The 18,279-nt window shown below is 49.8% G+C and overlaps 1 protein-coding gene across 9 annotated transcripts in view; it reads left to right on the forward strand.

Moving 5' to 3' along the window:
- The window catches only part of LOC113606619 (zinc finger protein 501-like), a 41,604-nt gene extending 33,027 nt beyond the window's left edge, over window positions 1-8,577 (forward strand). For 7 of the 9 annotated variants that reach the window (XR_003427644.1, XR_003427642.1, XR_003427638.1 and 4 more), the window contains one exon: window positions 1,228-1,414. The gene's annotated coding sequence lies outside the window, so the exon portion shown is untranslated. Of the gene's footprint in view, window positions 1-1,227; window positions 1,429-5,733; window positions 5,845-7,812 lie in introns of those variants that run through there. The other 2 variants (XR_003427639.1, XR_003427636.1) reach the window with 2 other exon arrangements.
- The last annotated feature ends 9,702 nt before the right edge of the window (window positions 8,578-18,279 follow it).

Raw genomic sequence — 18,279 nt, forward strand, 5'->3', positions numbered from 1 at the left:
CTCAGGATGGCTTAGGCTATTCAGAGTTCTTTGTTGTTCCATACATGTGGTAGCATTGTTTGTTCTGTTTCCATGAAATATACCATTTGAACATTGGAGGGATTGCATTGAACATGTACACTGCTTCTGTTGCTGAATTAAGTTGTATGGACCCCCCTCCTTGGAGGTCCATACGACTTGATTCTGCAACAAATTTTAGTGAGCCAGCCAGAGGGTGGCTTTGGATCTGCCATTCTATCCAGTAATTCAGCCAGGACTTGCTTGCTGACCTAGGATTGACAAAGCTGGCTAAATAACAGGGTAGTTTGCCCCAATCCTTGACCTCTGGGCCAGTGAGGGCTACTGAATCCAGTCTGAGATCAAAAAGCAGCCAAGGGTTAGGTAGCGTTCTCCCTAGGTAAAGACCGGTTCCCCACCCTTGCATATCTATAGCAAGGATGCTTGCTACACATTGGGGTAGTATCCAGGGGACAGCTGGCACAGGGGGCCCTGACCCTACTTCAGCCAATAAAGCCAAGATTGGTTGTAGGGGTTGGCTGGTTGAAGGAAAGGATCCTGGCCTGGCTAGAGCCAGACCTCTGTCTAGAGGACTGGACTGGGCAACTGGTTATCTAAATATAGCCGATCCTCTAGTAGTGGGTGAGACTGGACAATAGGCTGTCTAGTTGGACTGGTTCCAAGCAAGGGGACTGGACTGGACGAGAAGCCCTCTGGAGGCCACCACATGGTAAGAACATCGCCTTGTTTTCTGTCTGTATCGTAAGTCCTAGTCTCTGTTCTTTATACAAGTGAAGCTTCAGTCTGTTCTGTGTGGTCTTATCTGTCCTAATGCTCTTGGAAATCCTTGCTGCAACTGTGGGCACGGATCGAGCACATAAAAGCCACTAGGGCACTCACCACTGGAACACTCCTGTGAAAGGATAAGTCAGTCACAGACCAGGGTAGATGAGCACTGGGCACCCTGCTGACTGGAAACAAATGTCCGTGTAAGTAGCCACACTGTAAAACGCCCAAGCCGCCCAGTCCCTGCTGTGTTCCCTGGATCCTTTAGGATACAGTAAAATACCCAAGAGCACATCTTTTGTGTTGGTCTGTCTTACCCCAATTTGCCATCCCAGGGCAGGGTACCTGTCTCTGTCAGGTAGATCTCTCCCCACTACTGTCCATCACAGATCTCTTGGGATCCCTCCTCAGACATGAACCCTTTAAAAATATTATTTTTGTCAGGTTTCAGGAAAATCGCTTTGCCTGGCTGGGGAAAGAAGAGGACCCCCAAATCATCCGAAGTCCTTGGGTCCTTGTAGCTGGTTGTATAGAGAACTGGACACATGCCAAATGAGTATTTGGCCTCCCTGCTCGATCACCTGTAACCAAGCATGGACAAGCCCTCTTTGAACAGTCTCCTGGAATGCTGGAGAGGCTCTCTGGGTAATTTATTTGGCTAGAGAACCCTTATTTCCCACTCCACCTTCACCCTATCTCCAGGGACTGCTTGCTGAAAGCACCCACCTATATCAGGTATCTCCTACAGCCCCACAGTAGGTCTGGGAATGTCTCATTGCTGACTTAAGAGGGGATCTGGGACTTCCCTGGTGGCACAGTGGTTAAGAATCTGCCTGCCAGTGCAGGGGACACGGGTTCAAGCCCTGGTCTGAGAAGATCCCACATGCCGCAGAGCAACTAAGCCCGTGTGCCACAACTACTGAGCCTGCACTCTAGAGCCCACAAGCCACAACTACTGAAGCCCGTGCACCTACAGCCCATGCTCCACAAGAGAAGCCACCACAATGAGAAGCTCGTGCACTGTAACGAAGCCCCCACTCGCCACAACTAGAGAAAGCCCGCGGGCAGCAATGAAGACCCAATGCAGCCAAAAAAAAAAAGAGAGAGACAGAGAGGGGGGACCTTATAACTAAGGCCCTCTTAGACAGCATCTCCCCTCCCATACCCCACAAAGATTGGTTCACGTTTCAGAGCACCTAGATCACCTGGTGTGGGCTAATCTTGTGGGATCTGCATCGCCACCAACCCTAGAAGGAGGCCACTGGGAAGTTGGAAACAGACTAGAAATAAGGACTCCCCAGTAGGGGTAACCAAGCCTCTATCCCAGCGAAATCGCCACTAGGGTGCATCCTCCATAACTAGAAATTACCGCCCACTAACAGCTTCTTTTCTTTTGCAACACATGGCCCCAGTATAAACTGGTGGATGGAGAAAGTTGGCCAACTAATGGCTTTCTAAATTATAATACCATTTTTCAATTGGACCTCTGTTGCCAGCATTTGAAAAATATGGGATGAGATCCCCTATGTCCAATTTTTCATGGTGCTTTGCAAAAACAAGGGCCTCCGTGAGAAATGCAACATTATCTCTAATGTCTCTCTCTCCTGGTACTGGAATCTCAGCCTGAAGATTTTTTTTTTTTTTTTTTTTTGCGGTACGCGGGCCTCTCACTGCCGTGGCCTCTCCCATTGCGGAGCACAGGCTCCGGATGCGCAGGCTCAGCAGCCATGCCTCGCGGGCCCAGCCGCTCCGCGGCATGTGGGATCCTCCTGGACCGGGGCACGAACCCGTGTCCCCTGCATGGGCAGGCGGACTCTCAACCACTGCGCCACCAGGGAAGCCCCTGAATATTCTCTTGACTTCCTCTCTCTGCCAAGGGTAGCTTCTCCCCCTTCTGACAGTTCACCCGAGACTCCTGAGTCATCTACCCCTACCTGACCTGGTTCCCTGACACCTTCTACGCCCTCTAATTCACAACCACCCTACCTGGTGCCCTTGCCACCTCCCCGACTCTCCCACCTCCATCTCTCAGCATGCCTCCCTTGGGGACTAGTCCAGTTCACACCCATAGCGGCATTCAGTACCAGCCCCCTGGAAGCAATAGGCTATTCCCCCTTTCCGAGGTCCTTAATGGAGAGGGCAGACTGACCACTGCATGTACCCTTATCTTCCTCAGATCTGTGTAACTGGAAGGATCAATCCAAGGGTTTGAAAGAAGATACCAAGGGGGTCCTTAATTTAGTCTGGGGAATATTCCACACTCCTTTCCACACTTGGGTGGATGTCCAAACCCTCCTGAACATCGTATTCTCTGTGGAAGAAAAGACACTGATTATAACTAATGCAACTGAAGAAGCTGATAAGACCAAGCAAGATAACGCAGGACAGGTTCTATACCAGCCTTGAATCCAGGCCATTCCCTACATGGACCCTTGGTGGGACCAGTAAGTGGAAAATGGTCAGCAGCACCTCACACATTTCAGGGATTTGATTCTTAAGAGCATTCAGTTGGCTGGGAAGAAACCCTTAAATTGGAGTAGGGTTCAGGGAGTCATCCAGGGACTGAAGGAAACCCCCTTGGCTTTCCTGGAATGCCTAAGGGAGTGCCTTTGTGGGTACACGAGGTGAACCTGGAGTCAGTGGAAGGGTAGGCCATTCTTAAGTCCCATTTCACTTCCCAGAGCGCCCCAGACATTAGGAGAAAATTACAGAAGTTGGAGATAGGGCGCACTACACCTTCTTCCTGGGGTGGAGTCAGCATTTCGGGTGTTCAACAACCAGGATCTGGAGGCAGATGCCAAGGAAACTAGACCAGCGGAACCCAACTGCCAGTATTCTGGCTTCAGTAATTCAGGGTCAGTCAACCTCCCAGTGATGATGGGGCCTCCCCCAGAGGGACCCTGTGACATCAGTGAGTCACCCCAGGTATTGAAGACCACACCCACAGTGGAGAGAAGGGCTCAAAGCCAGTCCGTAGGGAGGAGGGCCACGGGGAGGGGGATGCCCCAGACGTCTCAGAAGGAAGCTAAAGGGACCACTGTGTCCAGGCTCATCCTTGCCGGTCTCACACGTGAAAGAAGAAGAGGACTGAAGGGGCCCAGGGGCTCCTTGGAGAAGCCTTGGCTGACCCTGACTGTGGGGGTAAAACACACTTTCTAGTTCACTTTCTAGTCGACACAGGGGCCATCTACTCAGTCTTGAACACCCGACAAGGCAGAATGACCAAGGATAAATGTAAGATAATGGGAGTGGAAGGGAAGCCACAGGAACATAATTTTATAGAGCCCCTTGAGTGCGATTTGAAAGGGAGAATGTTATCTCACTCTTATATGTACCAGAATGCCCAATTCCCCTAATAGGAAAAGACTTACTATACAAATTGGGAGCTACAATTTATCTCTGAGACAAAAACCTTACCACTGAAAAGCCCAGAATACCCAAGGTGGATGATTAACAGTCATGGGCAGCTGTTCCTCATCAGCCACTGCACTGCAGGCCATCCTGGAAGCTCACCAGAGGACACATTATGAGCAGGAGGCCCTATATCAACGGCTCATCAGGGATTTCCCTGGTGGGCCACTGGCTAAGACTCTGTGCTCCCAGTGCAGGGGGCCTGGGTTTGATCCCTGTCAGGGAACTAGATCCCACATGCTGCAACTAAGAGTTCTCATGCTGCAGCTAAAGATCCTGCACGTTGCAAAGAAGATCCCACGTGCCACAACTAAGTCCCAGCACAGCCAAATAAATATATATATTTTTTAATGGCTCATCAAATCCATGACTGCCCCCAATTTCCGTAGTCTCCTTAAACAGGTGGTTGAAGCTTGCCCTATCTGCCTCCAGAATAAGGCCAACACAAACCCCCAACCAAGGTCAAGGGAGTGACCCCCACCCAGCATAGAGGCACATATCCAGGTCAAGACTGGCAACCTGATTTTACAGTAACGCCCTGGACACAAGGAAGTTTTAGATACTTGCTGGTTTTGACTGACACCTTCTCCGGCTGGATGGAAGCATTCCCCACCTGAACTGAGATTGCCTGGGAGGTCTCTAAGGCCCTGTTCAAGGAAATAATCCCTCAGTTTGGGCTCCCTAAGTCCATCCAGAATGACAGTGGGCCTGCCTTTGTTTCCCAAATGACTAAGGGAGTCGCTAGAGCTCTAGGAATTAAATGGGGTTTACACTCCACTTGGAGATGACAATCCTCAAGAAAAGCAGAATAGGTCTTCCCTGGTGGCACAGTGGTTGGGAGTCTGCCTGCTAATGCAAGGGACACGGGTTCGAGCCCTGGTCTGGGAGGGTCCCACATGCCACAGAGCGGCTGGGCCCGTGGGCCACAGCTACTGAGCCTGCGCGTCTTCAATGGGTGAGGCTGCGATAGTGAGAGGCCTGCGCACCACGATGAAGAGTGGCCCCCACTTGCCACAACTTGGGAGGGCCCTCGCACAGAGACAAAGACCCAACACAGCAAAAATAATAAATTAATAAACTCCTACCCCCAGCATCTTAAAAAAAAAAAAAAAAGAAAAGCAGAATAAATCAAACCCTCAAAAGAAACTTAGCCAAACCATGTCAAGACAGTCATCAACCCTGGATCTCCCTTCTCCCCACAGCACTTTTGAGACTGCGAATAGCCCCTAAAGGAAAGCTCAGGTTAAGTCCATATGAGCCCATGTACATGAGGCCCATTCCTGAAGGACCCGGCTCCAAGACCAATCTTAAGGATATGGACCGGCAGAAATATACCTTACAGACAGGGGAAATAATCAAAGCTTTACATGCCTACGGGAATCCGGAACTGCCTTCCCCTTTAGACAGGGTTTTACATCCTTTCTCCCCTGAAAATTGATTTATTTGAAAACCTGGAAGGCTGGAAATCCACAAGACCAGTTAGACCCCAAGTGGACAGGACCTTATCTAGTAATCTGGACTACTTATTCTGCTTTACAGTTACAGGGTATAACTCCATGGGCCCACCATACCAGAGTGAAAACAGCACCTACACCGAAGGAAGAAGTTACTGAGCCATCCACTCAAAGCGCCTATGAACCTGTCACAGACCTTAAGTTACTTTTCAAAAGGCCTAACTTACCAATAGATAAGTAATGCGGTGGGCAGGCTTAGTAGTTGGCCTTGTCATTGCTATTGCCTTACTTGGCTCCTGCTGTTCTGCCAAACTCCCTCCCTCTGGCAGAAATCTCCTCTGTCCATGCTGGATATCAGGGACATTAACGTTGGAAGCAGGATGAGTAGCCATTATTGTCTATTTTTTCTTATCTTCTCTGCTCTCTTACAACTGTCCACATGGAATGGGAACTCAGTGCAATAGTAAATTTCTCACGGATTATAGCCCGTGGACAAAGTCTATCCCAGTGCTGGTCTGTCACCCCCAACCACAAAGTGATGCCTATGGATTAAAGGTATTACATTTTACCCCTAAGAATGACAGCCTCACTCTCACCTTGGCTAACGAGTCTGCTGAACCTTCCCCACTTGAAGTTCGTATCCCATCCATAATGCAGCTTCCCTGCTTGGACCTCACCCCTTGCACTAACATCTCTAACAAATACAAAGCCCTCACTCTAAAGTGCCATCACTCTAACCAGTCTGTGTCTCGCTGCCACTGCCCGTCAGCAGCCCTTACCAAAGGGAGGGACTTGCGATAACACCGGGGGCTGCTCTGGACTCTGATCACTGCTTCTTCCATTACCCCACAATTTAAGTGCCCCGGGACTGACTCCTATGGAAATCTCACCCATTGGTGCCCTCTGCACTGACTCAATGAATACACACAGGGACCAGATGGGAGATGTATTTACTGGGGAGGGAAGACACCAGTTGTCTGGGGTTTAGTAAGTGGCCCTCCTGAGGTCTGGGGAAAAGCCATTAGGTCCAGAATCCCCCAGTGACCCCTGCTATGCAGGTGGGCTTCTCTCCCCACACTGCAAGGGCACCCCCTCTTGGGCTACCCACTTACAGAGGTGGTTCAGTTCCTCAGAGGTGCACCAGGCATGCACGCCCCCTGGGTACCTGTTCCTTTGTGGCCCGAGAGTAAACCAGCTGCCGCATCAGAACAACCCCAACGCCTTCCCTTTTCCAGGGTGGGCTCTAGCCTGCCCTTGCTTAGATAATGCCCAATTTGTGCACAATGCATGCTAGGCCAGCTAAGTTCGAGGAACCTAGGTATAACCATTCATAATGTCACCCAGCCCCCAGATACAAGGGCAATAGAACTCACTCTGGCAGGAGTAGGGATTGCTCTTGGACTGGCGGCCTCCTGAGGAGGTTTCGCATACCACGAAATCACGCTACAAAATCTCACAGGGGCCCTTGAGGACTTGTCTAAAAATACAGGGGATGCCTTACAAGGACTCTGTACTTCTCTGGACTCACTAGCAAATGTTGTTCTTAACAATAGGCAAGCCCTTGACGACCTCCTGGCTGAGCAAGGGGAGTCTATGCAGTTATGAATGAAACCTGCTGCATGTATCTCAATAACTCTGGTCAGATTGAGGTCAACATAAGAGAGATATATGAGCAAGCTCAGTGGTAACACAGATAAACACACAAAGTCCAGATCCAAGCTCCATCTGGAATACCGTCAAACAGAGCCTCCCTAGCTTAACCTGGTTTCCTTCATTTCCTGGCCCACTAACTGCTATCAACCTCCTGTTCATCTTCGGGCCTTGCCTCCTTAACTGCCTTGTCAACTTCGTTAGCAAAGGGCTTGAAGCCAGCAAACTTCAGATGACACAAACACAAGGGTACAAGCAACTGGGACTACAGCCTGGTGACCACCAGACATATTTTAGGCAACACAGGGAACAGTTCTGCTCCTCTAATCCAGGGGAAAACTATGCCCATGTTCAGAAGGAAGCAGCTTCAGAAGGCAGAGCATTGCCCTTCAGCACCCCTCAAGAATGAGGAGCAGTAACAGAAAAGGGGGGATTTTGTTGTCAGAGCTGTGCCAGTTCTTTGCTCAAAACCCACCAATCCCTGCTTGAACAGGAATTAACATGTATCTTTAAGTCACAGGGTCTGGAGACAGAAGAAGGAAGCTATAGGAAGAGATAAACACCAGATAGAACCAGCTGGAACAAAGGTGGCAACGAATCTGACCTCCGACAGACCCTCAGTCTCATTCTGCTGAGTTTACTACATTGGCTACTAGATGACACACCTACTGGTGGCCCTAACTGGAAGATATGGACCAAGAAAGGATAAAAAGGGTGTGGCTCCCCTTTCCAGGGAAGTGCTGCCCCTTCCCTAGACTAATGCATGTGCTCCCCATCATTAGCCTCACTCCTCCTGCCTTTGTCTTTACTCTTTAAAATCAAATCCCTCTCACCACATGGGCAAGGTGATCTGTGAACTAAGTTCCCACTTCTCCATTCCTTGGCCACAGAATAAAACTTGAGCTGCGTCAATCTCAGCTTCGGTTTCGTTCTTTGGCTATACAAACCCGAACTAGCATCTATTCTATACTTTCTTTTAATTCTTGTCCTTACACCAATAACAAGCATTATTGAAAACAGTCTCCTAAAAAGAAAACTCTTTGGGGAGTTTCCTGGTGGCCTAGTGGTTAGGAGTCCCAGCTTTCACTGCTGTGGCCCAGGGTTCAATCCCTGGTCAGGGAGCTGAGATCCCGCAAGCCACATGGTGCAGCCAAAAGAAAAAAAAGACTCTTTGCAGTCTATTTATTACCCTGGTTTTGTAAATCAGAGAAGGAGAGGGAATTCCCTGGCAGTGCAGTGGTTAGGACTCAGTGCTTTCACTGCTGGGGCCCAGGTTCAATCCCTGGTTGGGGAACTAAGATCCTACAAGTCGTGCAGTGTGGGAAAGAAAGGAAGGAAGGAAGAAAGAAAGGGTTTTTTTTGCTGTTTTTTTTTTAGAAACAAAGTTTTTAAAAATAAAATACAATAAGGAAGGAAGGAATTGAATCCTTGTCAACTGGTGTCAAGCCAATACCACAACCATTATGTCTTTCTCAATAAGTGAAATACCATTAAAATAAATTACATAACGTTGTAAAAGTTAAGTCATAGGCAAAAATCCTGTGTAACACTATGGCATATCCATTTCATCTAGGCTCTCAGGATGCAACATCACCTATTATGGAAGAACTTTTACATCTTCATGATCACATGTTAATAATCAGTTTCTGGATAAGTTCTCTAGTCCTCTATATGATTTTACTAATATTGACAACTAAACTGACTCATACACGTACACTAGATGCACAAGTAGAGATAACCATTTACCAGCCACCATTCTAATCTTAACTGCCTTATCATCATTACGAATCCTTTACGTGATACGTGAAATCAATAACTCTTCCCTAACATAAAATCTACAAGTCATGAATGATACTGAAGCTACAAATACACAGATTATGAAGATTTAAATTTAGACTCCTCAGGACTTCCCTGGTGGCGCAGTGGTTAAGAATCCACCTGCCAATTCAGGGGACGCGGATTTGATCCCTGGTCTGGGAAGATACCACAAGCTGCAGAGCAGCTAAGCCTGTGCACCACAACTACTGAGCCCACATGCTGCAACTACTGAAGCCCCCATGCCTAGAGCCCATGCTCTGCAACGAGAAGCCACCACAATGAGAAGCCTGTGCACCGCAACGAAGAGTAGCTCCCGCTCTCCACAACTAGAGAAAGTCCGCGCACAGCAACAAAGACGCAACACAGCCATAAAAATAAAATTTTAAAAAGTTAGGGCTTCCCTGGTGGTGCAGTGGTTGAGAGTCCGCTTGCCCATGCAGGGGACGCGGGTTTGTGCCCCGGTATGGGAGGATCCCACATGCCGCGGAGCGGCTGGGCCTGTGAGCCATGGCCGCTGGGCCTGCACGTCCGGAGCCTGTGCTCCGCGGCGGGGGATGCCACAGCAGTGAGAGGCCCATGTACAGCAAAAAATAAATAAATAAAATAAATATTTTTGACTCCTCTATAATCCCCACATCAGATCTAAAACCAGAATTATGACTAAGAGAACTCAACTAAGAGCTGAGTCATCTCAACTAAGATGACTAAGAGATAGTCATCGAATATTAGTTTCATCTGAAAATGTTTTACACTCATGAGTTGTTCCTTCTTTAGGCCTATAAAGCTATCCCAGGACGCCTAAATTAAAGAACGCCAATATTGACAGGACCAGGCCTATGTTGTGGAAAATGATCAGTAGAAGTCATTTTCCTGCATTCAAAGGCAGGACATAGGGAGATGGCTGAGGCTCGGGGTAAATCTGGAGCCTAAGGTGGACGTACTCAGCTCCAGAATAGGAACTGGGCCTCTGGGGTCCCAGACCACCCACTACTCCCTCCTGAGCGGGGTCTCGGGAACACCCCATGTCAGTGATGAGGCAGCCTGAGCACCTGTCACGACCTCGACGCTGTGTTCTGTGAGGGCCCCATGCTCTTGGGATCACACCCCACACTCTGCGGGTCGGCCCTGCAGGGTCCCTCTTGCCGCAGGAGCAGAGACCACCTAACAAGCAGCCCCCTCCCCAACCGGCAGGAAGAGGGGAGGGGAGCAGGGGCACCAGAGGAATCTCACTCAGACACCAGCATCCTAGGGGCGCCAGCAGGGACAGGGATGACACAGAAGGGCAGCCTGGGACCAGAAGGCACCACAGGCAGCTGGTCAGGTCCTGGCTCATCTGCACCCCCAGGTGCGCTGTCCCTTGTACACCCTCTCCCGAAATGCAGGTTCTTCAGATGCAAACAGGCAGAGCTTCAGACTGAAAGTCAGCTCTTCCAAACCTGACCTCTTCACAGCAAACTGCAGGATTGCACTCAAACAGGTGCCTTGGAGTCGACAACTCATGGACCAAAGTGGACGTCAGTGCCAGGGCTGTGCGAGGGGGTGCGGGGTGAGACTTTCGTGGTTATGGGATTTTGGTTTTACAAGATGAAAAGTTCTAGGGATGGTGTGATGGCCCCACGACAAGGTGAATGCACCTGATGCCTCAGAAACGTGCCCTTAGAATGGTGACGATGGTAAAGGGTATGTGATGTGTGTTTTATTTTTTCCTGATTCTTGACCTTTAAAAGTTCTTTGTATGTTTTTTTAAATTAATTAATTAATTAGGTTGTGCTGGGTCTTAGTTGTGGCAGGCGGGCTCCTTAGTTGTGGCTTGTGGCTCCTTAGTTGCAGCATGCTTGTGGGATCTAGTTCCCTGACCAGGGATCAAATCCGGGCCCCCTGCATTGGGAGCATGGAGTCTCAACCACTGTGCCACCAGGGAAGTCCCTGATGTGTATTTTAGTTCACTTAAAAATAAAATAAATTTTTTAAATGATGTCTTGTTAATTGAGATTCCAATTCAACTCCCCTATCACAAATGTGTGAGGCCCAAGCACCATCCCCCACCTCGGGGGCCATCATGGTACCCTCCCATGGCACGTGACGGACCATTCTTAGGGGGGCTCATCTGTGCTACCTGAGCTCTGTCCAGGGGAACCCAGACAGTGTGACCCCCATGGATTAGATATGCTATATGATATGCTGTGATATTAATATGATACCACCAAGGGTTACTGATCACTCAGCAGAACACAGAGCAGCAACCGGCTCACAGGTGCCTGTCCTCATATGAACATGGCAAGATTAAGAGAAGAAAAGGGACCACAGGTTAATCAGAGCAACACCCTCAATTCAGATGTTGGAAATCTCAGAGGGGACAAGACACACTGCAGGCAAAGAGCAGATATGGCGTCTCCCCCTACATGTGAACCTGACCCATGTAGATGGGGTGAGACCCACACAAGCCCCAGACCCTCACCTGGGGTCACACATCCACACTCACCAGGGTTACCCCACCATCCAAGACCCCACACCTGGGGTCACACATCCACACACGAGAGTGACCCCACCTTCCCAGACCCTGCACCCAGGGTCACACATCCACCTCGGTCAGGACACCATGGCTGTGTTGGGTGGACCCCCAATGTGTGAACAAGCCGGGTCCGCAGGACCTCCTAGGGCTGTAGAAAGAAGTGTAGGGTCCGTCTCCTCTCCCAACACTTGTCCCAAGAAGTCAGTCCCCTCCTGTTTTAACTTCGGTCCTGTGCTATTTTAATTGTTTTTCAAACTTTCATGCTGGGCTTCCCTGGTGGCGCAGTGGTTGAGAGTCCGCCTGCCGATGCAGGGGACACGGGTTTGTGCCCTGGTCCGGGAAGGTCCCACATGCCGCGGAGCCGCTGGGCCCATGAGCCACGGCCGCTGAGCCTGCACGTCTAGAGCCTGTGCCCCGCAACGGGAGAGGCCACACAGTGAGAGGCCCGCGTACCGCAAAAAAAAAAAAAAAAAAAAGTTAACGGTAAATGATTTTTGATTCATAGGACTTTCTGAAGTTATTCCACAAATATTATAAGACATGAGAAATTAATGTAGGTATTACATGTGTCCTTTGAGGGATGAATGGAGAAGCAAAACACGGTCCATCCATTCCATGGAATGTTATTCAGCCTAAAAAGGAAGGCAATTCTGACACAGGCTACAGCATGGATGAACCTTGACAGCATTATTCTCAGTGACATAAGCCAGACACAAAAGAACAAATAATGTTTGATCCACTCACACAAGGCCCCTAGAACAGTCAGGTCCACAGAGACAGAAAGTAGGATGGTGGGTGCCAGGGGCTGAGGGAGGGGGAATGGGGAGTCAGTGTTTAATGGGGACAGTTTCAGTTTTGCAAGATTAAAAAGTTCTGGAGGTAGACGGCAGTCGTGGTTGCACAGCAGTGTGAATTACTTCCCTGAAATGTGCATTTAAAAATGGTTAAGATGGTAAATTTTATGTTATGTGCATTTGACCACAATTTTTAAAACTTAAAAAAATAAAAAAACAGGGCTTCCCTGGTGGCGCAGTCGTTGGGAATCCGCCTGCCAATGCAGGGGACACGGGTTCGAGCCCTGGTCCGGGAAGATCCCACATGCCGTGGAGCAACTAAGCCCATGCGCCATGGCTACTGACGCCTGCACTCTAGAGCCTGCGAGCCACAACTACTGAGCCCACATGCCACAACTACTGAAGCCCGCGTGCCAAAAGCCCGTGCTCCGCAACAAGAGAGGCCACTGCAATGAGAAGCCCACGTAATGCAAAGCGAAGAGTAGCCCCCGCTCGCCGCAACTAGAGAGGGCCTGGGCGCAGCAACGAAGACCTAACTCAGCCAAAAATAAATAAATAAATAAAATTTATATTTAAAAAAAAAAACAGTAAATAGTCCATGAATGCAACAAGATGCACACTTTACTAATAACCCAGGGAATTAAAACCATAACAAAAAATTATGCGTAGACCTACCAGACTGGCAGACATTAAAAACACGGTATCAAATATCAGCGGGATGTGGAGCAATGGAAAGCCTGGTACATGCAACCAGTGATGGGCATGCAACCACTGCTAAAACAATCTGGCCTCAGCGAAGTCCCTACACACAGACCCACACTGCTGCTCCCAGTTAAACACAAACCCATAAGCACTGCACCAGGACACACTGTCATGGACTCTGCAGCCCCAGGAGCCAAAACCAACCTGAAGGACGTCACAAGCAGATGTAGAAATGAACTATGCACACTCCTACGAAGCATGCTCGTGTTCACCACTGTTTTCCAGCTGCCTTCCCATAACTTACTCCCCTCAAAAGAAACCCAAAACCCTTTGCTTTGTACAGCCGCAGATGGGTGACAAGCCGGAGTTCTATTCACTCTTGGGGTGACCATCAGTGGGTGCCCCCCTGCATATGTGCGACATCATGAATGCGTCTGTGAACTAACATGATTCTAATGAACTTGTGTGTGCCTTTCTCTTGTTGATCTGTCCTTGGCCCGTCTTGTGTATGGGGCCCCCGCCAGAGAACCCAAGATGGGCAGAGAAAAAGATGTTCTCTCCTCCTCTGCAGCGAGACCCTCCCTCGATATGTGGTCACCCCAGACACCTGGTCACCCTGGATATCTGATTGGTTCCTCATCCTCCACCCCGCCCCCCCCAGGTGATGTCTGATTGCAAGGATCCCGGTAGATCAGTTTAGCCAGAATCCCCGCTGACCCCCAATGTATACTCTTAGTAAGAGTCCATCTCTGCCCCCTCATTCTGCTCATTGGCTGTAAACCCCTTGCCCACGCTGAATTCAGAATGGAGCTGGTTCTATACAGAGGCTTCTTTTCCCCCATTGCAGTAGCTCCTGAATAAAATCTGTTCTTGCTGTCTTCATCACCATCTGGCTCTAGTTCTCTTTGAGAGAGGACACAGCCGGAAGAGAAGACAGCGGTCTACACACCAAAGAGGGAGCCGCAGGAGAAACCAACCCTGCCAACACCTTGAACTCGGAGCTCCAGCCTCTGGAACCCATGAGACAATAAATGTCTGTCGTTTAACCACCCAGTATGCGGTGTTTGTTACAGCAGCCCCAGGAAACAGACACCATCCTCTGAGAGAAGTGGTGAAGAGCTGGTTTTGCACCTGAGCTCCACCACCAGCAAGCCACCCTTGGACCAGTTAGTTACCCCATCATCCATGCCTTGGTTTCTCATCTGTAAAATAGGATTGGTAATAGTGCCCATCTCAGAGCGTTGTAGGGTGGATTCTGTGAGCTAAAGTGTATGAGGTACTCAGAACTGGGGCCCACAATAACCATGCAGCGTGTTGGCCATCACCCCAACGTTTTGGACCCTCTCCTCTGGTGAGGAAGTGTTCCCTCTAGTCTGGGGGAGGCCCACCCACTGGTACCATTTCCAGCTGTTAGAAACTCTTTGTTTACAGCTGTGGGGGATCAGAACTTGCCACCCCAAATATGCCACTTTGGCATAAGGGTTACTTTGAGTTGAGATGATTGAAAAGCAGCAAAAAGAAAAAGTCTGCCCTCCTCCATAAGCCTGATCCCTTTGTGAGGATGTGCCCCTCCCTTTCCTGTACCAGGAAGGGGAGAAAGAATCTTACCATCTGAGAAGGTACTGGCTTCAGTCTGCATGACCTCACTAAATGAGCTCCGTCTTCCATGATTTTCCCCTGTTTATCTACCTTCCCACAACTTCCTGTCCCTAGAAACTGAAACCTGTTTGCCTTTGTCTCGTCAGTTCTCCAGAAACTTATCACCCTCTGTTAACAGGCACACAAGTCCTTAAGTCTGTCTTTTTGTGTCTCTGCTTCCTTTTTATGAAGGGCTCTGTAAACAGACATAATAAACCTTTTGCTCCTGTTAACCTGTTGTTCGTCAGTTTAATTTGCAGATCCCAGGTACAGAACATAAGAGGGTAGAGGAAAAGTTTTTCATGTCCTACACATCAGGTACACCAAGAGCCAACCCCCCAATGTTCTTGTTCTGCCTCAGCAGCAACAGAGACCAACCCTCTACCCATCTATGAGACACTCAGCTAGCACCCCTGCCTACATCTTCTCTCACAGCCTGTCCGGAGGCTCTCTCAGCTCATGCCTTGTCTTATAAATGTCCCCCCAGGTGTGAGCGTGGGACCACAGGCCACCTGGGGGGCATGTGACATTCAGGCAGCAAGTGTCCAGGTGGCTGGAGCTGGACTCTGCCACGCAGCACACACGGGAGTGATTCCATCCCTGTGCCATCAGCTACGATGGCCCGCCCATCCCCCATGCAGATTTCTGAAATGCTTGTGGATCAGGGCCAGGGCTCAGACCCCGAAACCCCACCCTCAGGACTCTGCAGTGTGGGATGGCTGCATCCTAGGGACCCTAAGTAGGAGTGTGGTCAGCCCCGATGCAGGGACACACACCTCTGCTGTCCCCGATGCAGGGACACACACCTCCCCTGTCCAGAGGGGAGGTCTGCACCCCTCTAGACCACCCACCCCACTGGGCCCCCTTCACAGCCAACTGGAGTACTGACTGGCATCTGTGTCCTTCTGTATCCTGAGTTGGGCCAGGTCTCAGTGATCCCAGACGCAGGGGCTCAGGTAACTCCCGGGATCTCATGGGGATTCCCCATTTCAAATGAAGGGAACCGGAATTCACCAATCCAAAATGTGCCCGTTTGGCATAAGCATTATTCTGAGGGGAAGGCCACTGAGAACCAGGAGACTCAGGAAACGCTCTAAGAACAGGGCACAAGCATTGTGTATGTAAAGGAAATTCACATTGATAAAGAAAATGCTCAGGATTCTCTGGTGGCGCAGTGGTTAAGAATCTGCCTGCCAACGCAGGGGACTCGGGTTTGAACCCTGGTCCAGGAAGATCCCACATGCTACGGAGCAACTAAGCCTGTGAGCCACAACTACTGAGCCCGCGCACCACAACTACTGAAGCCTGCGCACCTAGAGCCCGTGCTCCACAACAAGAGAAGCCACCGCAATGAGAAGCCCACATACCACAACGAAGAGTAGCCCCTGCTCGCCACAACTAGAGAAAGCCCGTGCGTAGCAACAAAGACCCAACGCAGCCAAAAATAAAGAAAGAAAGAAAGAAAAGAAAAAAAGAAAATGCCCATTTGTAGGGCCCTGTCCTTCTCCCACACATAGACGAGGAGGCCGCTTAACAACTCTCATCAATAAAAAAGTCACCAACTTGAATCTGCATCACAAACCCCACTAAACACCCTTGTTCACTGTGCTTTCCTGGCCGCCTTCCCATTAAATACTCCCCCCGAATCCCTTCCTTCTGTCCAGCCCATGATAGTATTTAACTCCCCAGTTCTCACTGCCTCCTTGAGTAACACTGCTTTATAAACTCCCACACCTACATACGTCATTCAAAAAAATTTTTTTTTTCTCTTGGGTCTTCCCTGGTGGCGCAGTGGTTGAGAGTCCGCCTGCCGATGCAGGGGACACGGGTTTGCGCCCCGGTCCGGGAAGATCCCACATGCCGCGGAGCGGCTGAGCCCGTAAGCCATGGCCGCTGAGCCTGCGCGTCTGGAGCCTGTGCTCTGCAACGGGAGAGGCCACAACAGTGAGAGGCCTGCGTACCGCAAAAAAAAAAAAATTTTTTTTCTCTCATTAGTCTGTCTTTTCTCATTTTAACTTCTGGGTTCCAAACACTGGACCTGGAAGGGGAGAGGGCACCGGAGATGGCTGCCATCCATTGTGAAAGCCATATTGGCATCTTCAGGAATGGCGTGAGCCATTGGTAACCACAACTGTTAGAAGTTAACTTACAACCTTACACTGCATAAACTATATTCACAATAAAGGCAGCAAATTCTCAAAACTCACCACTACTACTGTAGACCTCACTGGTTATCGTACTGCATGTACCACCGTCCCTGCTTGCTCTTACCCCCTCCCACCCATAGTGCGTGTGGTGGAAACGCTCTCTGGGGTTCTTCCTGACTCCAAGTTCAGGAACATCACATTGGAAACCTGAAACTGGCCACTGTGGAAATACCTGGGAACATCTACACCACAGAAACGGCAATGCCACAACCCAGCCTTGGTTGATTGTTTTGTTGATGGTCTAGACTTAGAAAGTGATGGGGAAAGTGTGACTCGTGCAGACCAGGTGCACAGGTATGTGTCTGCGGTGCTGCACTGTAAGGACAGAGAGAACACTCTTACTCATCTGAAACCCCGGATGCAATTCAGCAGAGGCTGCTGACGTCAAGGAGGAAGGAGTGAGGTTCTACACACGTGGAGTTCGTAGTCTGACTCCTTAATTACAAGAAAATACCAGGCAATGTCAGAACCGCTCTCGTGTATCGACTAGGGGACCATGGGTGATGGGGAAACAGGAGCCGGGCAAACATCCACAGAAGCATCCCAGGAGGCCCTGGGCTCTCTGGAATCTATACCAGCATCCTGTCCATTAGCATTTGTTGTGAATTGTGTGCTACGCATCCTGTATATCAGTTTACCTAATAAACGTATGTGCCCATACATGCACCTTTTTGGGGAAGACCATTGATAATAACTGTGTTACCTGTTATTACATGATATCCGCATATTATCATCTCTGTTATCTGTGTACCACTCTCCTTCACATCATCTTATTTCATAAACCGCGCACGCATGCTGCCTCTTCTTTCCTTGGAGAGCGGGGTCCTGAACATTGGCCAGCACACTCCTGCCCCCGACCCCATCACCAGCCCCTGGCAGAACCTGGACCCTCAAACATCTGCTGGACTCACACCCAAAACCCAGGTGTCCAGGGGTTTGGATTTTCCAGACTTTTACCTCGATTTCACAACTTGCCAAATTGGATAAACACGGCCACTTTGCACACTCAGATGTCAGCGAGGGCAGTGGGCAGAGCTCCTGTGAGACGGAGGAAGAAGAACACAGTGTGTCCGACCAGCAGGTCCACAGTTACGACCACGGTGAAGCTGGGCACCCTCACGCGAGAACAAGACAAGGATGCTGCTGTTCCAGGATGTCTGCATCCGGGCACCGTCACCACAGGAGAAAGGGTCACCCCAACAGACCTCAGCCTCACTCATGCCTGAGTAAAGGAAGGAATAAAGGAAGGAAGGAAGGAATGGGTGGTGACCCAGCAGGGTGTCCACAGGGACCCAAGCCCCTCCCCCAGA

The sequence above is a fragment of the Aethalodelphis obliquidens genome, unplaced genomic scaffold (genome assembly GCF_003676395.1).
Source record: "Aethalodelphis obliquidens isolate GAN/ISIS:26980383/991018 unplaced genomic scaffold, ASM367639v1 scaffold44, whole genome shotgun sequence".
Taxonomy (NCBI): domain Eukaryota; kingdom Metazoa; phylum Chordata; class Mammalia; order Artiodactyla; family Delphinidae; genus Aethalodelphis; species Aethalodelphis obliquidens.